The sequence below is a fragment of the Miscanthus floridulus genome, chromosome 6 (assembly GCF_019320115.1).
Source record: "Miscanthus floridulus cultivar M001 chromosome 6, ASM1932011v1, whole genome shotgun sequence".
Taxonomy (NCBI): Eukaryota; Viridiplantae; Streptophyta; class Magnoliopsida; order Poales; family Poaceae; genus Miscanthus; species Miscanthus floridulus.
Genome location: NC_089585.1, coordinates 25,912,243 through 25,939,607, shown reverse-complemented (window position 1 = coordinate 25,939,607; position 27,365 = coordinate 25,912,243). Strand labels below are relative to the sequence as shown.

General features: G+C 46.2%; 1 long non-coding RNA gene and 2 pseudogenes across 1 annotated transcript; 1 reads left to right on the top strand and 2 right to left on the bottom strand.

The window, feature by feature from the left end:
* Positions 1 to 6,789: 6,789 nt before the first annotated feature.
* LOC136460378 (uncharacterized) lies at positions 6,790 to 21,157 on the bottom strand (annotated as a pseudogene).
* On the bottom strand, positions 14,775 to 16,156 carry LOC136461901 (uncharacterized; annotated as a pseudogene).
* Positions 21,158 to 22,278: 1,121 nt separating the features above from the next.
* Positions 22,279 to 23,267, top strand: LOC136457903 (uncharacterized). The gene is made up of 2 exons (XR_010759845.1): positions 22,279 to 22,987; positions 23,137 to 23,267. It is a non-coding gene; the product is annotated as an uncharacterized lncRNA (long non-coding RNA).
* Positions 23,268 to 27,365: the final 4,098 nt, after the last annotated feature.

The window sequence follows — 27,365 nt, the reverse complement described above, 5'->3', positions numbered from 1 at the left end:
TTGTGATATTCACGTAGTATACATGTGATGTTCTGTGTTATATTTTGCAATGCGCACATAGTATATACATGTGATGTTCTAGATGTATTTTTCTGATGTTCAAATGGTATATATGTGATGTTCTATGTTGTATTTTTGTGATGTTCACATGGTATACATGCGATGTTCTACGATACAGGATGTGATAGTACGTATAAGTTTAATATTCCATAATTATCTTTGAGTATTCATAGAGTACTTATGAAGATGGTGTGTGACATATTTTTGTCTGATTTGATATTGTTTAATAAAGAAAATATTTCATAATTATCACAAAAATTAATGTGCTGTAGAGGTAGGAGAATGACATCATAAACCATGGGGTCTTGGGTTCAATCCCTTGTACCCTCACTATTTTTACTATTTTGTGAATATTTCTTATTTTTCTTTAGTTGGAGAAAGAAGCGCGCATGAGCCAGAAATCTACAAGCGACTGCGAGCCGTAAGGACCATAGCAGCTCCCACGTTTATGAGACTTAGCATACATCTATATTAACTAGTTGAGTGTCCGTACGTTGCTACGGGTAAAACATCTCATGACATACAACCACACAAGTAAAATATATGTAGAATCCCATGTTCGGACTTCGGATAGTGTCACATCCGATTTTAAGGATAAAATGGGATGTAAAATCTTATGTGCGCCCAGAGATCAGTCACACACATAAGCCAATAAATTATAAATAGTATCATCATAAGTGTTTATTACATCACGTATAATAGGACAGAGTCTTCACATAAATATAGCGGAAGTATAAAGAAGAAAATCTCTCACGGAAGCTTCATATCACAGGAACATCAACTGGTTGACCACAAGTCTAGTAATCCTCAAGAAAGTTGTCATTACCATAACCATCTATTACCTATCCGGGATTTTTATCCAAATAATGAAAATAAACAAGCATAAGTACATGTCGTATTCAACAAGTGTAACATGGGTTCATGAGGCTCAAAAGGCTTGACGCAGGTTTAACAACATTTAGCTTTTAATTGTCATAATTTTAGTATAAGAGTAGCAACAAGTTGTTTTAATCCCATAGTAAACACATGACAATGTAAACAAGAATAATGAATAGCATAAACGGATAATTCTTAGTGATCATCTATTTCATAAATGTTCTAAGGCCACTCGTAACCATGAGCACGACTGATATACCAGTTTTACACTCTACAGAGGTTGTACACTTTTACTGTGAGTCGTGATTCCTATATGCTCGGGTTAATTACTCCCCAAATACTTTCAAGGTGAGCAAACATGGGTCACTATAAAGCCTTTCAAAGGTTTGTCTAACAAGTTAGGGCCATTAGATTCACTCGACAAACAGATATAGGAACCTCCCTGTCGAATGACATAATTCCATCACGGCTATACACATAAGAGTAGATGTTGTCCTATACCCGATTCGGCAAGCCATTCTTACACCAATAAAGGTAACTACTAACAAGCTAGAAAAGGTCCTCATACCGAGCTAAACCCAGAGCCATGTAGCCCTCACAGCTGTACTGTAAGTCCTAGATGATTACTTACAGATAAGTCCTTAGGGAGAGGAATCTGAAGCATTTAGAAAGTAGCTAAACACTCTAACCCCATGTTTCTAAGTTGCTAAAAAGTTATATTTTAATGTTTATTGCATATACCATTAGTCAAGTTATAAGATCATGATTCAGTTGAGCACTAGCAAAGCTATCTAATGCATACCCCATAGGAGACAAGGTATAAGTTCAATTCTAGTGAATCCCTATCAAGGTGGCACATGCAATATGAATTAAATGTATTAAAGTTGATAGAAAACAAGGATGATCCCATGCTATACTTGCCTTAAATAAAGTGTTCCAGCTGATCCTGCTCGTCAAAGTAGTACTCTTGATCACCCACGAATTGCTCACCGTAACATACAAGCATCCAGAAGCAATCATGCATAGTAAACAAAAGCTATATGTTAGAACAGTACACCAACTAGCATAAAGTCAAGATGAAAAGTTTGTAAAATGAATCTACGTCTCACTATGAACACACAGACGCGAAGATCACGAAAATCGGAGTTAAAACAAAAAAGTTATGAATTAAACAAGATTTCCTTTATTAAAATAATAGATTAAATCTAACCTCTAATTTTAAAAGTTGAAAACATGCTTAACAGTAGTATGAATATGTAGATTACTCAATCATAAACCTAACGCAACTTGAACGGATCAAATCAGAGTTAAAACGTGAAAGTTGTGGCCTATAGAAACTAGTGGCAAAACTGTAAATAGATGAAAACATATTTTGGATCTAACCCGAAAGAAATTATGCTTTTAAAAGAAGAAGGCAAATTCTGTGATTGCGCTTTGGACTACGTGTTCTATAATTAAAAACCCGAGGGGCTCTTTAGAAAATAAGCCAGGCGAAGGGGTACGGGTGAATCTGGGCCGTTGGATTGAATCTGGACGGCTCAGATTAGACGGGAGGGAGAGAGAGAGCGGTCGCCGGAGAAGAAGGCAGACGCAGCAGCTGCCATGAACGGCGGCGAGGAAGCTCGCTGACGAACCGGTTTAGGCCTTATGGACCACCACAGAGCAAAGCGAGGGCACGGGGAGAAAGAGATGACGGCGAACTCACCTAGATGGAATACCAAGACGGGGGACCGACGACGACGCGCGGCGGCTGTGCAAAACCGACGACGGTGGCGAAGCTTAGGGTTATGGCTTTGCTGTGGCTCAGAGCGAGGGCGGCGGCTTCGGCGTGACTGGATGGAGGCGGCAGGTGCATAGGGGTGCTATTTAAGGGGGAGCCGTGCGTGGGGCGCACGCCAGGATGTGGCATGGCAGAGGCGGATTCCTCAGCGGGAGCAGTGTCTGTGCCGAACACGAGCTGGAGGAAGGAGACGACGCCGACCGATGGGCCCGACGTGTCAGCGAATGAGAGCATGGGGTAGGGCGGTCAGCCAAACAGAGAGGGAGAGGGGAGCTGGGCCACGACGGAGGCATGGGCCGAAACGGCCTTCGACGAGGAAAATCGGACCGACGGTGAGGGAAAGAGCGAAGCCGGGCCTGTGGAAGCTTGGCCGAGCTGGGCTGCTCAGGCCAAAATCAAGGGAGGAAGAGAGGGGAAAATAAAACTCCTTTCCTATTTTCTTAACATATTTCAACTCCAATTTAAACTCAAATTCAATTCTTCTGCAAATTTCAATCAAACCCAAGCATCACAAATAAAATATGCAGCAGCATGTATGCACATACATGTATGTAGACCTATATTTGATTTTAATTTTAACAAAGTTATTATTTTTTTTAAATTTAAATGCTCACAAAATATATAATTAAATCATTTTCTCCTATTTTAAAATGTTGCAATTTTGGGTGTTACAGATAGAAGAGAAAGGACGGGTGCCGCGTTCTGCCGCTCTCTGTCTCTCTTAGAATAGAGCAAGGAGCTTGACCAAAACCGTAACGCGACATGGGAAGAAGCCTGGTGGGGACGCTGGGAGCGAAGGCAAAGCCGAAGTAGAGGGGCCACATCTTGGTATAAGCATAGCATAGAGAATTTGCTTGGTTTGCGTACTCATGTAATTTTTTTCTTTTGACGACAACCAACGTCATTCGCTCATTCGATAACAATTTTCTTACGTAAAAAGCTAAATATTAATACATGAGAAAAACATATTAGAAATACTATAATCAACAGGTTTCAATTATATATAATCTGTACATCCAATCAATAACATGTCAACAAGTCATAACTACTTGTTTCTCATTTATTTCCGGCTTCCTTTATTACCTAAAATTCAGATGGATACAAAAAATATCAGTAATAAAGGACACAAATGTAAGAATATAACAGTTGTGTAAAACAGAAGACAATACCTTTTCATGGAGTGAGGACCTCTTTGTAGACAATATTTTTTGTGTATGTGCCATTTATTTTTGCCTTTTTTCCTATCCTTCTTATCACTAGGTGGGACAACAAGGATCCTAATGTTCGATGTGGCTCTAGATAGCGCAACATACAACTGACCATGAGAGAACACCGATTCATGCCAATACACACCAGCATTGGGGAGAGTCTGCCCCTATGCCCTGTTAATCGTCATGGCAAAACTGAGTCTAATAGGAAACTGCTTCCTCTTGAACTGGAATGGAAACATCTCGTCATTCGAGGGGCATACGGAATTCGTGGTAGGAAGACTCGCTTTCCGACATGGTCTTCAACCATAATTTCTGCATCGATAGTATTTCTTTGGAACCCTCGAACCACCAGCCTGGTTCCATTGCAAAGTCCACCCACAGGGTCGATGTTCCTTAGCAATATGATCGGGCACCCAATCTTGAGCTTTAACACATGTGGAGGGAGACCGTTGGGGTCAAAGTGTTGAGGAACTCAGATGGGTAGTAGTTGTGTGGATCATCCACCACACTATCAAAGCTATGGTACACCATCTCATCCCCTTAGAAATGGCTTATCATCTTCATGTTAATCATATCAACCCAGTCATTCCATAGAGATAATATTGCTCGTGAGGTGATTTAGCTCTTGTTTGACATATTGGCATTGAGAGCAGGGAATATGCAGTCAATTAACGTATCAAGATCACTATCTTCCCCGGTCCATGGTATGCATATATCATCAGGAAGGTGGATTTCACCATCACCATTAGCCTCCTTAGAGCCTCCCCTGATGTGTAGCAAGTATTCTACAAACCATGGGTCGCTCTTTGCCCTCATATTGCACCAGTTTGAGATGTCGTATGGAATTCCAAAGGTACGACATCCGTAGTGAGGCACCAACTATTTGAGCCCTTGACCCTCTTTGAACAACTGGGAGAACCTGCCTGAAATCTCCACCAAACACCATAGTCTTCCCCCCAAACGACAGATTAGGATGGTCCATGATATCACGGAGGCTGTTGTCTAGCGCCTCGACACCTTGCCTCTTCATCATCGTCACCTAGTCCCAAATAATAAGGGATGCGGTCCAAAGCAGCTTGATGGTACCACTCTGTTTTGTGAAGCTACAAAAGGCCCCATCATCGAGGGTGAGGGATATCTTGAAGCGCGAGTGGGCGGTTCTGCCACTAGGCATTATTAAGGTAGCAACACCAGATGTTGCTGTTGCCACAACAATCTTGTTCTGACTACATATAGTAGCGAGTAGGGCCCTGTATAGATAAGTCTTTCCGATGCTGCTAGGTCCATCCACAAAGAACAAACCCCCATGATCGCTATCAACAGCAGACATAATCTCATTGTAGGCGGCCTGCTGCTCCTTGTTAAGGGTCTTTGATAGTGCCATGTCATCAATGCTTGCCTCAATGCTAGCCTCTTCAAAAATCTCCCTAGGAATATTGCCAGACAGATCATATGTGTCATTGATATCAAGAAGTTGGTACATCTTTATGTCCTTCTACATTGATTCTAACAACTTTCAAATATCTATGAGGACCATCTGCTCCACTACGAAGCTAGACTGGTTATTGCGCATGTAGTCCTCTAACATTGCCTCCTTGTGCTTTTCCTAGAGTTCTAACACATCACTCAACTCACAAAATACCAAGATTATTACAAAGAGCCTTCATAGTGCATATGGCATCATCCAAAGATTAGCTTTAGCAAGGCCCTCGTGCAGTGTGTTGTCCGCTTCAATGAGGCCCCTTCTTTTTGTAGCTTCACAAAAAGTTGGTAGGAGTTAGCCAAAAACCATCCTTAGATCAGTGAACGAGGTTGCACCAGGCATGTGGTTTAGAAGCACCCTAAGATAGTAACGCTCCCCTTTGGCTGGATTGGCACATACAACTCTTCCGATCTGTCTTAAATGATTCTTTTGTGCCCTCCTAATCCATGATTTTCCCTGTGAGTCCCACTAATAGTACTCAGGAAAGTTTCGATACAATATACCGCGGGCATGTTCAGATGTGCTGTTCTTCTCGAAGTAGGCTGTAAGCATCGACCTTTCAACACCTGGACAATTAAGCACTCGTCGAACACCCTCACACTGGTGAAATGACACCATGTGCATGTTAGGAAGATGGAGTTGCAAGGACAACACTGATGGGGACCTATCACTTATATCAAAACCATATATCCTCCATAAGGCTTCTGGTAGAGTTACCCATCTAGCATCCCTGTACTGTTTGATCTCATTGATGTTTCCTTCATTGTCCTCCTTGTCAGCCTCTCTCACAACCATAGACGCATGGTCAAGACCCTTGTAAATGTACTTAAACAAATACTTGATGGCTTTGATGCTCCCACATGCCTCAACATTGATGTGGCAATTGAACAGACGTAGGAGGTATGGGTTGTAAGGCATGACCCATCTGTTGTCAAGGTCATGCCCATGAACTTTTTCTTTTCTACCATCATCACGCCGTCTATAAACTGGGTATGAATCCTTGCCCTATAATGTGGCATCATAGAAAGGTCGTGGGTAATGGTTCTTGCATGATTCACGACCCTTTGTGCATGGGCAATTGCGATTAACTACTCCACAAGGGCCATGCATCATATGCTTTGTAACCATTTTATACAGGTCTAGATACTTCTTGTTTGGGAGCTCGGCTAAGATGAGAAGGTCATACTGCTTTGGGCATGTGATTTTGTAGCATCCCTCCATGATTAGCAAAAAATGTGTGTGCGGTAGACCCCCTCTTCTGGAACTCCACAACATACATGTGTGTACAAACCTTTTCGAGGATATCCTTTTTTTATCAACATGTGCTTAAGCTCTTCCAGTTTTGCCCTAAAGACCCGATCAATAAGATCTGGATGATCCTATGGTGTTTGTTCAGGGTACGACTCACGCGTGATCTCATCCCACTTTGAATTACATGTCATAGTCAGGAAGATATCTGGTTTTCCAAACCTCCGCACCAGTGCCATGGCATCCAAGTACCTACACCTCATGTCCCTTGGGCCTCCAATAAACGAGGAAGGCATCACTGCCCGCTTTCCAATAGCTTTTGATCTTCCCTCACCAGCATGCAGGCTATCAACCAATCCTTGGTAGAGGTCGGCCCTAATCTTTGTTTGATGATTGCGTATGTAATCCAATAGAGAATCAATTTTGATGTACGTGTCCATCGCAAACTATTGGAAAAGACACTTGCCATAAAGTATGGGATTAAAGATTCCTGGCTGTATCTGGAACTTGTAGCAATAGTAGTCACGCACAGAAACACATAAATTTCTCGAAGAGTCTATAGAAAAAACTATGGTATTAGAGGTGTTTCTAGGATAATGGTTTGATATTCATGAAAAGTATAAGAAGATATATAAACCTGTTTCTTCTTCTTCTGTACCATTATGAGCCTTACGCAGGGCACGAGCCGTGTTGACATCCTCCATAGTAACACCTTTCTTTGGGATATCCATATGCCATCCAAGCTTACCGCTCGAAAAGAAGAGTGGGTATGAAAGAGCATCATAGCATCCATGGTATGATCAGATGCCATGCCTGCTCCTATCTTTCCCATGCAGGACAACACTATTCTAAAACTGACCAAGGAGTTCACTACCCTTGATCCAAACAGCAGCCACCTCCGAAGCCATCGACACGTTGTATGTCCTTTGGTCCAATCGTTGATCAAGGTTAAGTGTGAGACAATAGTCCTCGAGTTGTTCAGCCTACCCCATACTCCTCAAATGTTGTGAGTACGGGTTGTCATGAAGGATGGCCACCAATCTCTCTATAACTTCTTTATCTTTTTGGTACTGCTCTTCACGACACCTTCGGTACCAGTGCTCAACGCTCGGATCATCATCATAGAAGTAAAGCTCAAGATGTCTAGACTCCTTACCATCTTCTCTCCCAAATGACCTTATGGTGTGATAGATCATGACATGTGCACGGAAGGTATATATGCCACTATTTCTGATGTTAGCAGTAGCACTATCGAGGCGACAATAGAGGGAAGTGAAAGAGAAGTGGCCATTGAAAAACCTGATATTGTTACGGAAGTGCCTTGCGTCCGCGTTAGAGCTCGTCCAAAGCCTCATGAGCTGGTCTGGTATGATTGGCGCATTTAGCTCGACCTTTCCGCTGCGGCGACAGAACCTAGGAGGTTCTTTTGGAAACCTCTTCGCACCACATTGGTGGCAATTTAGGACAAGTTTTAGCATGTGTGTCTCCCTAGGCATGTTACTATACACCTTTTCGTACGGGTCAGATACTTCAGGGTTAGAAGTCGTGTCTTCCTCAGGAGTATCACTTTGGACATCATCGTCTGATTCCTCTATTGAAATGACATTTGAACGTAAAAATAAAGGTTAGATATCATAGTGGATGTTTAGAAAGGTAGTCAGTATTTGGTACAAATACCCTGTCCAGCAAACAGGTATCCCTTGTCCTCTTCCTCATCATCTTCAAATATATCACCCTCATCATCGTCTGTGATCGACACAGTGCCATGAGATATTACAGCTTGGGTAACAATAAAGGAAAGCAAATACTGTAAAGAATGTTAAAAGTAGTGCAAATTACAGGTGTCATCAAATAATGGTTGTACAGGTATAGCTGATGCATTTTGATTGCTTGGTCCAGCACTTTCTGTCAATCACATAATGGACATGGTTGAGATAGAAATAAACTTGTTTCATGTTAAGGAACGGGGGTAGGAAGACCTCGTTACTTACCATTGTCAATCATGGTTGACCAAGGTAAGGGCATATTTTCATCCTTGTGGTCTCTAGTCATGCATTCATCATCATTGTTAGCCAGTCCTGTGTTCTGGCCGATGTGGCGCTCAAACACAGTGTTACGGCGGGCTAACAATGCATGTGTTTGCCCAGATGGAACATTTTGTCTATGTGTCATATGAGCCGACAGTATATCACCGCATTCATCATCATCATTTGTCTCCTCGGTAGCTTGTGGGAAGCAAATAGGTGTTGTACTGGATTCTGGGATAACACAATCACTAGGGCTTACTATAGATCCATGAGGCCTAGATGGCAGTGGGCCACTCCATCGTTGGATTAAAGAGTGGATTCTCCATCGTGATGGACTCACTGTTTAAAGTGGGTCTCTGCACCTCCCTGGAGCATTTTTTAGCCGCTTTCATTGCCTCTTTACGAGATGGAGCCTGATCGTAAAGCCTTTGTCGCTTGCGCCTTTGGTCCCATTGCTCAGGTGTCATGTTTCCATGGCTCTTCCTAGACGGCGCACGATGAGCCATGATTTGCTCCTGGGTGCATTGTGATTGCATTTGATGATTCATAAGTCATAACTATGCTGCGAGCGGTAATTACCTCACCACCTACATAGTTGTGTTTGAGTTAAAATAGTAGCAAAACAACCAAAACACACGAGATCCGTCAACAATCCCCGTGTCTGTATGTAACTGACTAGATTCATAAATACAAAAATGTAGGCATCGATGACATATTATCACCAATTTAATTACCTAGTAACTGACTAGATATAAGTTCATCGTCAATGTTGTTTGCATGGATTGAATCATTCCTATGCAACCAATCATCTATTTCATTAGGATCCATATTTTCCTTGTCTGATGCATCCTCAGCATCTACCAATTGTGACACATCACATATAAGAAACATCAATAGTATTATGTATATTATCATTCACCAATATTTCTACTATACTACCATTGGTAGTTTCGATACGTAGGTGTTGCTCCTTTCTTCTTTTATATGCTTCTCGACGTTTTCTATTTGTTTCGTCCCTTTTCTCCTGAGACATTGCGTGCCATCGAGCCTTATCTCTTTTTTTTCTTGTGTTCTCTAGCATCAATTTCTGCAGTGTTACATTAATATACTTTTGATTATCATTAATAATAATATTTAAACAATACATTAAATTTAATATAGTAAATGCTCGTGTATCTTGTTTACCTCCATTAGTAGTGTTAGTCTTGTCACCCAATGGCGTAGGAGAGCCCCTATTTTCCATTGAAATAACCCACAATTTCCTGTAGTCTACCTATTCCTTCAAAAAAAACGTCATCAGACCACACCCATATGAGCTTCATGCCAATTCAGGGCCAACACACGTGTTCTACTCTATCTCTGCCATCAAACAAAAACTCCATGCATTCAGGTACTATACTATTTTTATGAAGTTACTTATTCTCAAATTGTCATACCCAAGCAATAATTTGGAGCAAGGGAAAAACAAATACAATGACAAACAGCCAAGCATGCACAGAACCTTGACTAAATATCTCAATCATCTAAAGCTTGACTAAAGAATTTGTTATTTGCCTGACATGTCAATTGTTTTTAGGTCCTAATATCAATTGCTAATTATGTAACACATTAACTGGTATATGCCCGTGCGTGCAATGAATCTATTCTTTAAAAAAATGTTCAGTACAAAAAAGCAGGTAGGTCGTCTGAAAGTCTTTTTCTATGGCAATCAGTACAAAGTTGCTTATCAAGTACGTCAGTGTGTTCCTCTAGGTTCGTGCCTGTTCATTTCATCCTGAGCTTATTGATTTGTATGGCAAAAAATATGGTAATTCTAGTTCGTTGCTTCTATTTCCGCGGTGCACATTTTCATTTATATGTTGAAAACCATTAGTGGTAGCATGCAGGTTCAGAGCTGCTGCAAGACTGACAACAGGTAGGTTTGCATAGCAATGGTTTCAAATTCGAAAAGATCTTAACAAACACAAACACTCACTATGAAGGAAAGCACAAGGTCTGGTCTTTAACTAACACCCAACCAGTACAGACAACCTTTATCTTTTTATAGGTGTATAGTCTTTACGTTTGATTTTATTGCACAGATGACTCAACGACACTGGCAGAAAACATTTGCAGGAAAGGTAAATGCAGAGTGGAGGGGTCAAAATGAAGGATCTTGCAAACCTTGAATTTACCAAACACGCTAAGTCGCTTGAGAATCTAATCCACTGGAAGAGAGAACACTTGAAGAGCAGATTTACAGCAGAGCAGTAGGACCTATTGACCTAAAAAAATGAACACAATATCATCATTCATAAATATATGCACTCAATCTGATTAACTGCTATTATCACGGCTGGAATCCGATACAGGAGACACTTGTCATGCTTGGCATCTAGTTAGTGGAGAATCGCTTCAAAAGATGAAAAAAAAGAAATAAACACCATTACTACTCCATCTTACAATCCATTGCCTCATTATCAGCATATGGCCTCAAACTGACTTTCAACAACAATGAGCAGGTCACAGATTAACAACAATGTTCTTTTCTGAAAACGCAATTGGAATACACATTAACTAAAAATAGGCTAATTGTTCATTATTGCAAAAGCAGTATTGCACGGGAAATTTATATTGTGCTATCATAGGGGCAGGTTCATTATTGCAAAAGCAATATTAAAGCATGGGATATACAGATAGGCACACATACAGTACTCACTGCTGAAGAGTACTGGATGCTAAATCTGAACAATGTATGTAAACTAATATAATGTATGTTCAACAATGTATATAACACTGAGGCAAGTTTAGGTAACAAATAAATAGTTGTGACCAAATTCAATAATTTTCATTGGTATATAATAATAAGTTTTCATTCAAAATTATCATCTTGTTCATGATCACTTCAGTAAGGTAGCGGCCCAAAGATCATTATCGAAATATATGGAACCAAGTTGCAGCTCTAAAAGCTAAGTGACGATTTAGATTCTGCAAACTTCCACAAGTTTCTAACAACCCATAAGGGGTGCCAAAATCATCAAATCGGACCATGTGTTCCTGAGAATTCCTTAAAAATTAAATACCTAAGAAAGTCTACTTATTAGGTTTGTCAATCAGTTAAGGATTAGAATATTAAGCCTAAAGGAAGTAATGAAGTAAACATTGTTTACAGGTTACAATTTTCAGTACTGTGGTAGTGCTAACAAAACATAAATCTAATTGTCTCATCATCACCTATCCTGATCCCATCTGCACTGCCTATCCAAAATGCCACCAAGGTGGGGAGGATGAAGAACAGAAGGGCTAGGAACATTCAGAGCAAAGCACACAGAACCGTAGGCGCAGATTCAGTAAAGAACATGGGTGTGCACATGTACGCATAGGGGTCGAATTTTTCATTACAGAGTATAGTGCAGTTAGTCTGAAAGTGCAACCAAATATTATCCTTGCATTGCCGATGCTATAACACAGCTAGTAGTTTTGTATAGCCTCATCCATACTAAGCAAATAATCTCTCTGCAATGCACAAATGTAAAGGCATGATGCTAGAGCATTTAATTTTTTTATTTCCTAATTATTGGAGTTCTGCAGCACCAGAAATCCAGTCTAAACAGGGCATTGAAATTTCAGAACCTGCTCCAAGAGGTACATGAATTACATTCAAAGAGATAAAAGGATGCAACAATTTCAGTGGTCCAAAAGTTCAGTAGCCTGGCCCCAGGTAAAATCGTATCATTTTTTTTGTATGGCCTTGTAACAAACCGATCCACACTACTATTATATACACGAGTGCATCCTTGTAAATTGGTAAATATAACTTCTATATGTACTGCAAGGCCATGACAAAGGCGCGGGCACAATGACCTATACGTATGATTGCTTTTCCATTGCAAATTAATTATAAGTTTCACATGACTTTTCATGTGACTTGAATCCAACATTTTTTCTATTCTATTATTACGAGAATCCTGTGTTTCAAAGTTGTCTTGAAATTTTTACTCTTCCTGGCAGCAAAGCCACTATATACAGTACGAGCATCATCAAATTGAATAAATCGTGTTGTTCAATGGAATGAATTGTTTTTGGTTAAGTTAATTCTTTACATTGGTCATGCATATATGATATTGTCCTATAGCATATTAAGTCTATCAACTGAAATGGATACACACAAGCAAGCGAGCGCACAAGTTGAGGAGAAATCGACACACAAGCAGCTATGAGAGGTAGTTGCAGCAGTGGTGATGTATCGAACCATCGAATAAATCAAAAGTCTGACCATTTCAATGCCATCGACCACAGAATAATCAGCACAACCAAGTGTCACAGATAACACATATGAAACTGATTCTAGAGAAAATAGATTCAGAGATACTTGAGATACCTGAGGTCTCAATCAGCTTCTTTGTTTCTTCTCGTTCTTAACTTCTTGTTTCTCTGCAAAGAAATGAAACTGATTCCGAGTTTGCTTGTGTAGGTTTTCAGAGCTTGCATGAAGGTTCCAAGGTTCAAAGCATGTCTACTGTGTCAAACATGAACACATATTCCTATCAAAATAATGTGAAAGTTTTTTTTTCACTCGTTCTTGAAGCAAATTCGGAGTTATCAGGGAGATTCTATGACATGAAAGGAGAATCACCTTAACCATTAGGCTGCACCCTGCAGCCATATTTCTGCAAGAAAATTTTTCTAAACACTTGACCACAATGACATATATATGAACTTTGAAGCTTGTGGCATAGATAAAAAAACTCTAAAATTCTTTGTAGCCACTCTTATAAAGTAAAACCAAAAGGCATTCTGAGAGGCATCACATGTATCTTGTAGTTAATCAATGGTGTAGGAGAGCCCCTATTTTCCATTGAAATAACCCACAATTGCCTGTTCCTTCAAAAAAAACGTAGAGACCATCAGACCACACCCACATGAGTTTCATGTCAATTTAGGACCAACACACGTGTTCTACTCTATCTCTGGCATCAAACAAAAACTCCAGAGTTACTGATGCATTCAGCCAAGGGAAAAAGAAATAAAATGACAAACAACCAAGCACGCACAGAACCTTGACTAAATATCTCAATCATCTAAAGCTTGACTAAAGAATTTATATAGCAGGCGAAGCCCCCACTGTAGAGATTTATATATTAAAAAAATAAACTGTACAGAGATTTTAAAATGAAAGAGAAACAACTACAAGTCTGTACATCTGTACTGAACTCAGAGAAGGATAGAAGAGAACATCAGGGGGGAGTCAGGCTTGGAGTCCTAAAGAGGACAAAAAGGTCGCTCTTTTTGAATCACAAAGTAAATGGGCTTGCATTCAATCTGAACAATATCATCCTGTGAAACATATGTATGAATGGAAGTATAAGGCACATAAGTTACTTGCTAATGGTAGAATCTAGACATTCACAAAAACTCAGAGAACCAATGCCAATACAAAAGTGCAGAGAGAAATCTGTTCACTGAAAATATACTTTTATTAGGCATTTTGATTTATCTAACAATGGTAGTGAACTATGATGGGATAAGTCTCATGTGTTGGCTGGTCTTTGTGGGGCTGTGCTGGTCACATGGTCCTTGTGGCTGCATGGTCTGTTTTAGGACAGCATCTTAGACTAGAGGACAACATCTTAGAGGACAACATCTTAGACTAGAGGACATCATCTTAGAGGACAACATCTTAGCATCTAGGACAACATCTTAGACTAGCATCTTGGCATATGCTTGGCTGTCTAGCAGCCTATATATATGTACCCCCAACCCCTCAGGTTGGCATGACATTTGTATGAGAAACAAAGAAAATTACCCTAATTCCTAGTGTCATCCTCTCTCGATGAGAGTAAGAATTCTACTACTACCAAGAGTAAGAATTCAGCGACTAACAACTGGTATCAGAGCTGTACTATCCTATAGCCTGAGCATCTCCTGCTCATCTCCTTTCTCAGCCGCACAACAGCCCCAGCTAAGAGCAGCAGCAGCTCTGGCCGCTCCTGCTCACTCCTCTCCCTCTACGCAGACGAGCAGCAGCTCATCTGAAGCAGCCCTCTCCCCACGCAGCAGCCCCCTAGTAGCGTGTCATGTCCGCAGGGCAGCCTCAGCGCTCGATCGCCTCAAGCACGCAGCGTCGGCAGGAGGCCGAACTTGCCGCGGCAGAGGAACGCGAGCGAGCGGCGGCAGAGACCGCTGCGGCCGCGGTAAGGGCGTCGAGGCTGGTAGCGGCGGAGCTGGCAGCAGCCAGAGCGAAGGCGGAAGCAACGACGGCGGCGGATGCAGCGCGTGCGACGGCAGTAGAGGTCGAGGCCCTGCGCGGCAGCATCAGCAGCTCTATTTCTGTTGACGACAGAACCGACGCGGACCTCGAGTTGCTGGAGAGGGAGGCAGGACGAGCGTGGGCGGCGCAATGGGTAGCCTCGCATGCCCACGAGCACGGCGGTAGCCCCAACAGGCGCGGACGCGCCGGTGGCGCTCCTGGAGGAGGCGCGCACGACGACGGTGGCGGACGGGTCGATGGAGAGCGCGGCCTTCACAGGCAGCGTGGCTCTCTCTCCCCGGATCGGTACCGTGGTTATCACGGGCTCAAGGCTATTGTCAGGGACGTCGGCCCCGGCAGTGGGTGGCCTACCCTCACCAAGACCAACTACGTCGAGTGGGCTGCGGTGATGAGGGTAAAGCTCTAGGTGCGGCACATGTGGGAGGCAGTCCGGTATGGCGACGTCGACTATGACTAGGATCGACGAGGGCTGGATGCCCTCATCGTTGCAGTCCCGCCCGAGATGCAGTTCTCGCTTACCAACAAGCGAACTACCAAGGAGGCTTGGGACGCCATCGCTACGGCACGCATCAGCAGCAACCGCGCCTACAAGTCCACACTGCAGGCACTTCGCAAGGAGTGGGAGAACCTGGCCTTCAAGCCAGGTGAGGACTTTGATGACTTTGCTCTCCGTCTCAATACTCTGTTGTAGAAGATGGTGCAGTTCAACGATGACACCTACGGCGAGGAGAGAGCTGTCAAAAAGTTCTTCCGCTGCGTCCCCAAAAAGTACAAGCAGATGGCTCGCTCGATCGAGTCTCTATTGGATCTCTCCACGATGTTGATCGAGGAGGCGATAGGTCGCCTCAAGGTCGTCGACAGTGATGAGCCACAGGCTCTCTCAAAGCCCATCACCACTGGCGGGAAGCTCCTTCTCACTCGGGAGCAGTGGCTTGCTAGCCAAGGTGACCGGAAGAAGGGGGAGCCTTCTTCTGTGATAGACGGACGCAAGCGTGGCAAGCCACGCAAGGCGCGCAGAGACACCCAGGTCGGGGTGCGAGGATGTGCTGAGGGTGATGCCCACGGAGGCGCCCAGGGCGGTGCCGCTGGCAGGCACGAGACGATGCCTGCCGCAACTGTAGCCAGCTTGGCCATTGGGCCAAGGACCATCGACAGCCACGACATGGCTAGGCCCATGTCGCACAGGCGGAGGAGGAGGAGCCGGCTCTGTTCATGGCACATGCAAGCATCAAGCTACCTCCAGCGGCACCGGCCACAATGGCTCTCCTCCACCTTGACGAGCCAAAAGCACACGCCCTCCTCGGCGATGGCCCCGGCAACGACAAGACTAACGGGTGGTGCCTCGACACCGGCGCCACCCATCACATGACCGATCGACGGGAGTTCTTCATCGAGCTTGACTTTGGTGTTCAAGGCTTCGTCAAGTTTGGGGATGCCTCTGGCATGGAGATCAAGGGCGTCGGCTCTGTCATCTTCACCACCGTGTCTGGTGAGCATAGGCTACTCATCGGAGTCTACTACATCCCCGCGTTGAGGAACTCCATCATCAGCTTGGGACAACTGGATGAGAACGGTTCACGCGTGGTGGTTGAGGATGGAGTCATGAGGATTTGGGATCGCCGTCGCCGCCTTCTCACCAAGGTATCCAGAAGCGCAAATCGACTCTATGTCCTTAACGTACAGGTGGCACAACCCCTCTGTCTCGCTGCTCGTCGGGACAACGAGGCGTGGTAGTGGCATGAGTGTTTCGGGCACCTTCACTTCAAGGCCCTAAAGCGGCTCAGTGCCACGGAGATGGTGCGAGGCCTACCGTGCCTCGACCATGTGGAGTAGCTCTGCGATGTCTACATGTTGACGAAGCAGAGGCGACTCTCCTTTCCCCAGCGGGTGAGCTTTCGAGCCAAGGAGAGGCTCGAGCTTATGCACGGGGACTTGTGTGGCCCGGTGACACCGGCCACACCAGGAGGACGATGCTACTTTCTACTGCTCGTCGACGACCTCTCCCGCTACATGTGGGTGATGGTCCTCGGCAGCAAGGGAGAGGCTACGGACGCCATCAGGCGCTCGCAGGCTGCTGCGGAGGCGGAGTGCGGTCACAAGCTGCGCGTGCTACGCATCGACAACGGCGGTGAATTCACTGCGGCTGAATTCGTGTCGTACTGTGCTGATGAGGGCATTCAACGCCACTACTCCGCGCCGTACAACCCATAGTAGAACGTCATCGTCGAGCGGCGCAACCAGACGGTTGTGGGGATGGCTTGGGCCCTTCTCAAGCAGAGGGGGATGCCGGCTGTCTTCTAGGGAGAGGCGGTGGTGTCGGCCGTCTACATCCTCAACCGCTCACCTACCAAGGCGCTCGATGGCAGGACGCCATACGAGGCTTGGCATGGGCGTAAGCCAGCGGTCTCCCACTTACGGGTCTTCGGCTGCCTCATGTTTGCCAAGGAGCTTGGCCACATCAGTAAGCTCGACGACAGGAGCACTCCGAGAGTGTTCATCGGCTACGCGGAGGGCTCGAAGGCCTACCACATCCTCAACCCAAAGACACAGCGTGTGCGCACGACACGCAACGTTGTGTTCGACGAAGGGCGAGGATGGGCGTGGGACAAGGCGGTGGATGACGGCTCGGCTCCGACGTATGACGACTTCACTGTTGAGTACGTCCACTTCGAGGGAGCTGGGGGAGTTGGCAGCTCTTCTTCGGTGAGCGCGTCTATCCCAGTCCCCGAGCCTCCACCGACCCCGGCACCTGTTACTTCGACAGCACCACACTCTCCAGCCAGGACCTCGGCTGCGATGAGTCCTTCGCCGGCTCCACCACAGCCGGCATCGCCACGCACTCTAGCACCGACAGGCACCTCTCCGGGCACGTCTACTCCAACACCAGCTCGTGTTGAGCACAACCCGGTTGAGCTCGCTACTCCGCTCTCTCACGACGAGGAGCGCATCGACACGTACCACGACAATGAGCCGTTGTGGTACTGTACGATGGAGAACCTTCTCAGCGACCAGCCGGTGCCGGGACCCATGCCTCATGACTTGGAGGCGCAGTTGCACCTTGTGTGTGACGACAGTGAGCCTCGATCATTTGCAGAGGCCAAAAGACATGCGGCATGGTGCGCCGCGATGCAGTTGGAGATGGATGCGGTCAAGAAGAACCGCACCTGGGAGCTTGCTGACCTTCCTCGTGGTCACCGCGCAATCACCCTTAAGTGGGCGTACAAGCTGAAGAGGAATGAAGCCAGCGCCATCGTCAAGCACAAGGCTCACTTGGTGGCACGAGGTTTCGTGCAGCAGGAGGGGGTCGACTTCGACGATGCCTTTGCTCCCGTGGCACGGATGGAGTCCGTGCGACTCCTCCTTGCGCTAGCTGCCCAGGAGGGCTGGCGTGTTCATCACATGGACGTCAAGTCAGCGTTCCTTAACGGTGACTTAAAGGAGGAGGTCTACATGCACCAGCCGCTGGGATTTGTGATCCCCGGCAAGGAGGGCAAGGTGCTCTACCTACACAAGGCCCTCTATGGCTTGCGGCAGGCACCGAGGGCGTGGAATGCCAAGTTGGATTCCACGCTAAAGGGGATGGGCTTCGAGCAAAGCCTGCACGAGGCGGCCATCTACCGACGGGGCAGTGGAGGAAATACTCTGCTGGTGGGTGTCTACGTCGACGACTTGGTGATCACCGGCACCAAGGATACGGAGGTGGTGGCATTCAAGGAAAAGATGAAGGCCACCTTCCAGATGAGTGACCTGGGGTCTCTCTCCTTCTACCTAGGAATCGAGGTGCACCAGGATGACTCTTGGATCACGCTTCGACAGATCGCCTACGCCAAGCGTGTCGTTGAGCTAGCTGGGCTCACCGACTGCAACCCAGCTCTCACTCTGATGGAGGAGAGGCTGAAACTGAGCCATGACAGCACGACGGAGGAGGTGGATGCTATGCAGTACTGGTGTCTTGTGGGGAGCCTTCGCTACCTCGCCCACACACGGTTGGACTTGGCATTCTCCGTCGGCTACGTTAGTTGGTTCATGCAACGACCGACGACGGAGCACCAGCAGGCTGTGAAGAGGATCATCCGCTACGTTGCGGGGACTCTCGATCACGACCTCTACTACCCTAGGTGCCCTAGGGTGGCACACTTCGTCGGGTACAGCGACAGCGACCACGCCGGCGACATCGACACCAGCAAGAGCACGAGCGGGATCCTCTTCTTCCTCGGCAAGTGCCTCATTAGTTGGCAGTCGGTCAAGCAACAGGTGGTGGCCCTGTCCAGCTGCGAGGCCGAGTACATAGCGGCCTCCACCGCTTTGACTCAGGCGCTCTGGCTCGCTCGACTGCTCAGTGATCTCCTCGGCAGAGACACTAGAGCGGTGGAGCTCAGGGTGGACAGCAAGTCCGCTCTGGCCCTGGCAAAGAACCCCGTGTTCCATGAACACAGCAAGCACATCCGGGTGAGGTACCACTTCATCCGAGGCTGTTTGGAGGAACGGAGCATCAAGCCGAGCTACATCAACACCAAGGACCAGCTTGCGGACCTGCTCACCAAGCCCCTTGGGAGGATCAAGTTCCTTAAGCTTTGCTCCAGGACCGGGATGGTTCAACTTTCTCACAAGACGACGCACAAGACTTAGGGGGAGAATGATGGGATAAGTCTCATATGTTGGCTAGTCTTTGTGGGGCTGTGCTGGTCACATGGTCCTTGTGGCTGCATGGTCTGTTTTTAGGACAACATCTTAGACTAGAGGACAGCATCTTAGATGACAACATCTTAGACTAGAGGACAACATCTTAGAGGACAACATCTTAGCATCTAGGACAACATCTTAGACTAGCATCTTAGACTAGCATCTTGGCATATGCTTGGCTGGCTAGCAGCCTATATATATGTACCCCCAACCTCTCAGGTTGGCATGGCATTTGTGTGAGAAACAAAGAAAATTGTCCCAACTTCTAGTGTCATCCTCTCTCGACGAGAGTAAGAATTCTACTACTACCAAGAGTAAGAATTCAGCGACTAATAAACTAAAGACACTGCCCATACTATCTGATGTTTGGAACATGTGATCAAAGGAAAAAGAGGGGTTGTTCTTGTTCCTGCAATATAGGTTACTGGCAGGAAGTTTCAGTTCAGGCTCATAGTTGTTTTCGTAATTTCAATACAGTACGCTGAAAAGGCTGAAAGTAAATTTGCTTGCTTAAGAAAAGCTGAAGGCTTTGTGATTCTTTAGACACTCCAAAATGACAATTTGGTACTGCTTACATGAAGCCATGAAGGGTTTTTAGGCACTCCAAATGACAATTTGGTACTGCTGTGAATGTACTCTGCATTAGGAAGGCTCAAGAGATCTAGGTAAGCTACCTAATTAGTAGTTAGTAGCAAGAAAAAGCATTGCATTTAATAGTTAGTCTACTTATTAGCTGATCCACCAATTTAGTTTGAAAGATCTGTGTTCCAATTTAGTTTATAGTTGCATCAGTACTATCTGGCGTGAGGGTCAGCTCTTTTAGATACTTGCAGTTTGCAGCTGTCTGGACTGCTCAATGGCATGCAATTCAGAAAAGGTAGAACATCATCGCCCTTCATGACCTCTCTATTCATAGATTGGAACCCATTTCCAGGTCTACATGTATACACTTGTAATTACTCCCTCCGTTCTTCATAAGGGATAGTAGATTGGAATCAATAGGTGGTCGATATCACACAGCATAAAGGAAAGAGAAGAGGATGAGTAGCATAAGGACTACGGACATTCAAATCAAAGCAGATCAATGAATGCAGAGCCGCATAAAGGGAAGAGAAGGGGTGGGCATACCTGTTGGGTGGCCGACGAAGACCTGACGAAGGGGCCGACGAAGACCCGAGCGCCTGGCGTGCGGTGGCGGTGGCGCCGACCTCGGCTCCTGGCGTGACGGAGGCACGGAGCAGGGGTCGGTCCGGCGGTTTCCGCGTCGTGGCTTCCGGCGGCGTCGACGAGCGCACGACGTACTGCGGCGGCGGCGGAGCGTGATGCGGTCGATCCCCAGCAGCAGCGCGCAGAGAGCGGGCTCACCCAAGCGCCTGGTGTGCGATGGCGGCGGCCACGACCTTGGCTCCTGGCGTGACGGAGGCACGGAGCAGGGGTCGGACCGGCGGTTTCAGCGTCGTGGCTTCCGGCGGTGTCGTCGAGCGCACGTCGTGGTGCAGAGAGCGGGGCGGGGGTGGGAGCGGGCGGCGGTTCGGCTACTTTTTTTCCGAATAAGGAAGAATGGTATTAGATAATTGCTGGGAACACGAACACGTTACCAAAATATCTAGAAATTGATTTTTATCTAAATTATATCCACGCTATTCTAAATCTTAAAACCAAACATGTACGACGCTTTGCAGTATAGATAACCACACAGGCAAATATTCGGCAAAAGGCCTAAGAAAAGATGCCCAATAAACGATGGCAAACATTCATGTAGGCGGAGTTGAGAAACTTTTTTTTTCTGGTGTCTTCCTTCTTCTTCTTTCTACCACCGAAGAACGAGGAATACTGATATGAAACTTATTTTCCCTGGTCCTTCATTGTGGCTAGATCTAACCATAATAAAACGGAGAAGAGACCGGAGGAAATTATTCCATGTCGGCGACACCTATCTCCGCCTTGATGTCACCGTCCGGAAATAAAAGTCTTCATGTCATCAAACCGGTAAGGATGCTGATGCCATAGTTGTTGCCCATATCTTCAACAGAGCCACCATGGAGAAAACGATTTCGCCCTGCCCTCTCGTCGTCGCCGGAGAGGAGGAAATAAATCCTGAGGGGAGCTGCGGAGGCAGGGGACATGCGTGCATGGGCGGTTCTGCGTAGAGAGCTTGAGCGGGGTGACACGAAACGCGCGGTGCGGGGGTGTTTAGCGGGGGATTACGTACGGAGCGAAGCGATTAGTCGCTAATCAGACGATGACCTCTAGGTTTTTTTAGTTGCAGAAGAAGAGTAGAGATTTTCTTTTCTTTTATCGAAGTACATCTATATTGTTTTTTGTGAAAATATTAACTACACCATATGTAATAATAGCACAAATAAAAGGAGGGAAATCAGTTAGTACATCTTTACGAGGGACATGCTTGAGTGCAGTTTTTATTATACTATTTGATTTGATTTATTGTACATCTCTATTAGGAATCCTGCTTACAAAAGCGGGCTAACCATCGTGCCACATCGCCCGTTAAGCCGTAAGCCGTCGGATCGAACAATCAGGTGATCTATACCGTCCGATTGCGGGTCGGTTCGGGCGCGGACCAATCCATCGCCCGTTAAGATGGAGAACCGGGCGCTCGCGAATCATGGCCTCCGCGAGGCCAGTACCGAGTACCGACGCCTCCGCCGCCTCCTTTGGCTCCCGCTCCCGCGTGCCCACCATACGCGTGGTGCCGCACCGGCGCGGGAGGGGCCCGCCGGTGGCCGGCCCCGTCCCTTGCACGGTCGTGCCCCCTCCCCCTGCGGGTGACGCGCGCCACCGCGCCGCATTCGCCGCTACTGAGTGTCGACGCCTCCCCCGACGCGGCCCCCGCGGTGGTCGGCCCCTGCCGCAGGCGCGGACGCATCTCCCCGGCACGGCCGGCTCCCGGCAGTGGCCCTGGGTGGGGCCACCGTAGCTACCGCATGCCACGCGCCCGCGCGGGCCTCAGCGGCGACCGCGCCAAGGTAGCAGGGGCCGCAGGGTCCCCCTCCCATGCTGACCACCACGCCAGACCTGCGCCGCTTCGGCTCCACCTCGTCCCGTTCGCCGCACTGGCCACTCGACGCCTGGCTCCGGCCTCACCGTGCGCGCCGTCAATTGAAGCAAAGCGCTGGTGCGTCGGCCTTGCGGCTCCGGCAACAGAAGTGGCGGCGGCACCCATCCATAGGGACCTGAACCTCCACTGCAACCCATAGAAAAAATAGAGCAGGGCCACCGTGAAGGAATGGCACAGGAACATCGGATGGCCGCCAGCGCAGCTTAGCAACCCAACGAAGCACCGAGCCGCCCGTGGCGCCATGGAGAACAGTAAAGCCCATGACAAGATACAGCTTCCTGCGTCGCAAGGTAATGGGTTAAAGATTAAAAAGTCCATATAATCTGTAATTAAACTAGGATTCCTAATAATCTAGGTTTAAAGCTTCATTTTTTTAACAAGGAATGAATCCTTTGTTGATAGTTCAGGACCTATGATTTCTATTCTTGCCTTCCTGCAGAAGGTTCTTCTTGCATAGCGACTATTCGTGTTTAGTGATACTGACAAAGCCTCAGGTACTCGATTGGGCATAAGCATGAGTTGTTCTTAATATCCTTTTTGCATATAGCCTTGCAGGTTCAGTCATTGCCATGTTTCCGTCTCCTTTTGTTATCAATCTGTGAATTTAGATGTTTGTCTTCTATCATACTGTGCAATGTCCAAAAATTGGCAGCTCGCTCATTTTGCAAACTTATTAGGTTGGTGCAAATCTGAATAAAAAAATTATGGTAATTTGGGATACAGTAAAGAAGGATGTGTGCCATTGCAATATGCAGCAATTTCATCAGCCTTCTTAGCTCTCCTGTGTATTCTGATACTTGACAATAGAGGCATCAGAGGTCTGTATTCATCCCTTAGGCCTTTGCAAACTCAAATGTGTTTACATTTTGTGGTTCCTACAGTTAATGGTCTGATCAATGTTATGAAATACGATTTCGTCTTACTGATCTTTAAAGCAATACACCCATAACCATGCAGAGGATGAATTGTAGCACTAATCAATACTAGAGATAGCTGGAGTCTCATTTGAAGTGCACATGCCATGATCTGTCATCCAGCTGTGTTAAGTGTCATCACTCATGCATACTAGGAATGTTTACAGGGTGTCCTACCGATTGCCTAAAAATAATTTGGTTTTGCTAATGCTTACGCAGGAGTTGTTTGCAATATTCGTTGCAAGTCCTATATATAAAGCATGCTGTGTCAAAAAACTTCCAAAATATATGTATATAGTGTGTATTCAAAACATTTTGGTAAATCCACCTTATTGTGACCAACATCAGTTTGGTCTGTACCCAACTTCCTGTAATTAGGTCTTTTTCTAAAGGGCGTACCCAGTGCAGAGAGCTCCCGTGCGGGGTCTGGGGAAGGGTGTTAGTGGCAAGCCTTACCCTCGCCTGTGCAATACAAGGAGACCGCGATTCGAATCCGGGACCTTTCGGTCACAGACGGTAAGACTCTACCGCTTGCACCAGGCCCGCCCTTCTAATTAGGTCTTTTCCTAAATAAAAAAAAAAACATGAGAAAGAAAAAATAGCTTGAAGCGCAGTTTCCTTTGTCCTTATTTTCAAGCTTATATATAAACTAAGAACTCAAGTGATTTGTCCGTTCAAGAAAAGTAGTATCTTATTTATCAGTGTGCCCTAGATACAAATTTTGCTTTCCATAGGGTCTCAACACTTCTATTTATATTTTTTTTCTGGAGGAAACAATCTGATCAAACCACATAGAAGCCATTAGTTTACAGCGTCATGTAACATGATAGATGACCATTTAAACAATAAGCTAGCTGTACTAATTGTCCTGAAAAGGCCTAATCTTATTTATCAACTTCAATTTGAATGTTTCTTAAGCAACATTTCCGTCAATTATAACCTAGAGCAGCTATTTTCCCCGCATCCTCCAAACTAATTTCAGATTTGAAGTCCATAATTTTAATTACTTATGTGCTTCCTGTTTGCAGGTTCAAACGCACGCCATGCACTTTTTCAGAATGCTATGGTTCAAACGAATACTTTCAAGTAAAATAGCTACATAGTACTTCTAATTAAGCAATACGATAAAAAAAAGGGGAGTCACAACCTCCCATTTGGCTATGAAGTTCACAATACAAGCTCCCATTCTAAAATATAAAACACAAGAAAAATACAGTAGTTTTTTTTTTCCAGTTATGGAACATTTGTCCAAAACTGTAAGCTTGTATTTAAGAAAGGTTATTCAATTGCATTGGTTGACCTGGAGTTATACTGTTAAATGGTTGCCACTATAGCTTCTTCTCTGGCTTGGCCATCCTTCTGTAAGAGGCAACATATACTTGCAAGATCTCAAGGCCTGGCCCGACATTATGATTATCGCTGTATTCTTGATTCACAGCTCCGTTGCAACAAATGGAAGCTTTGGCCTAATCCAAAGCCACTTACGCCTAGACTATAAAAATCTTTTGACAATTGAGGAAGGCTTCAGCAAGACGACGGTCAGAGAGACACCAAGGACGGCCTGCGCGGCAAGGCCACGCAGCACTTTCTAGTCACTACTGAACTAGAGTATGAACGAATTTAAAAACAAGAGAACAGCAGGAGCCGGCCCGGCCTCAGCGTGGCCGCGTCATCGAAATGAATGCTGGTCGTTGGATTTCTGATGAACGGTGGTGGTGGCGTTGACCTGTGCACGACCAGGCGTACGGCCGAGCGGGCCCCGTTGCTCTGGCTTTCCCCCTCTGGGATTGGGCGCCCCATCGTCCTGCCCTCCATCTTCGCTGACGCCACTGGCCGTTGTCTAACGGTGGTTGGCTCATGCCCGCCCGGGCCCACTGTCAGCGGCACACGGCTCTAGCCGGTAGCAGCACGCCTGCCTGCTGCGGTATGGAGAGGTCCAGGAGGCTGTTGTCGACTTGCCATTGGCTGGAGGTACACGGGCCCAGTTGCAGCGGTGGAGGCGTGTGGTGCGTGTGTTCCGTTTGGGAAGAGGGAGACGGCGGTATGAGCTACGTCACGCCCCGCTACTCGGTCACTGGACGGGTGGTCCCTTCTATGAGGAGGGCCCGCTTTCAGTGGAACGGCAGGCGGTGAGCTAGATTTGCGTTGCGTCGACGGATGTGCCGCCCGGCCGGTCCACTAAGCTCGCGCACCACGGAGAACGAGCGTGGATAAAGACGGACCAAATTCCTTTATTGTAACGAATAACACTCTCTTCGCTGTCATTAAAAATTATATGTTCTTTTTATTGTCATCTATTTTAAATTTCAAATCCCTTCACTGTCATTGTAGTTTAACACATAGACTTTGTTCCTTTGATTGCCATTCATTGAGATATTTTGTTCCACTGAGGTAACAGAATAGTGTTAGAAGACTATCCCTACGTAAGTGATGTACCAATTTTACCGTCTTCCTGACAATGGAAACAGAGACCACAAGTGGTCTGCTCCCTCATCCCAAATCTTCTCGAGCTAGAACCCTAGATCCCCTCCGACCCTGCCCGACGCGACACCCACCTCTGACTCCACTGACCCGACGCGACGCCCCGCCTCCGACTCCACCGACCCGACGCGACGCCCCGCCTCCGACTCCACCGACGCGACGCTGGACCCGCCCCACGACGCTGTGCCTCCGACCCTGCCCGAGCCTCATCACCGACCCGCCCCAAGCGACGCCCCGCTCCAGCTGTCACCCGGCCGCCGGGCCTTCCCAGCTGACGCCCCGCTCTAGCTGTCACCTCGGCCCGAGAACTGACTGGAAGGAATCTCGGGGCGACTCGGCGGCGCTGCAGCAGCTCCCGCCAGGGGGGGGGGGGCGACTCGGACACGACGACGACTCAGCGTTCTCTCCTGCGGCGCCTATCATCTCCAGCCGCCTTCTCGCCCATAACGCACCGCCCTCCTTTTCCTTCCTGTAGTCTCAGTCCTTATTACCTGTGTCATTCGAATTTAAACACTGTTGACTACCATATTAGATCATTAGGTGTGTCATGTTTGGTACCTTGGCTTATTATTGATGAGCTGTTAGTTTTAGTTTTACTCCTGACATGAAATGCAAGGTATCCTAGGAATTCAGAATATATGATGCAGCCCACTGAACTTATTGTGAGGTCCATATTTGGGTTGGTAATGTGTTAATGTTGCCTTTTTTAAACTGAGCTATGGGTTCCTTCACCTAGAATCTCTCATAATCAGCTACAGATTTTGAATGATTTGGCACTTGTATTCTAGGACGGTGGAAGTATATTCATTCTTGAGCGCTCTTCATTCTTTTGCTGCTGTTACCATTGTAGTGTTTGCTTTATAAGTGCAGCATTTTCTGGCTGTGTTAGCAAACTATGCATTGCAGCTAATAGCAATAACCTAATTTTAATGTGTAACTCTAGCACCTCAAAATTTTCTTTGAATGGAATGTGACATTGAAGAATGTTTAAATCCCAATTTTGAACTGATTCTGGGTTGTATTTACCTACAGACGAGGTGCTGCAGTTTCAGTCTTTTGCGCAGCAGATCATTGATTCCATGAAATTTGCGTTTTCTTTTTTCTCTTGGGAATTGTTCTACAGAGTTTATCATTGTTGACTAGCATGTTGGATGCTTCAGTCTTGGTTCCTATTCTTATTTCTTATTATTCTTGTTCCCTTGGCTTATTAGTGATGACCTGTACGTTTTAGTTTTTTTGTTTGTTTGTTGATCATGCTTGTAGCGTCTGGTTA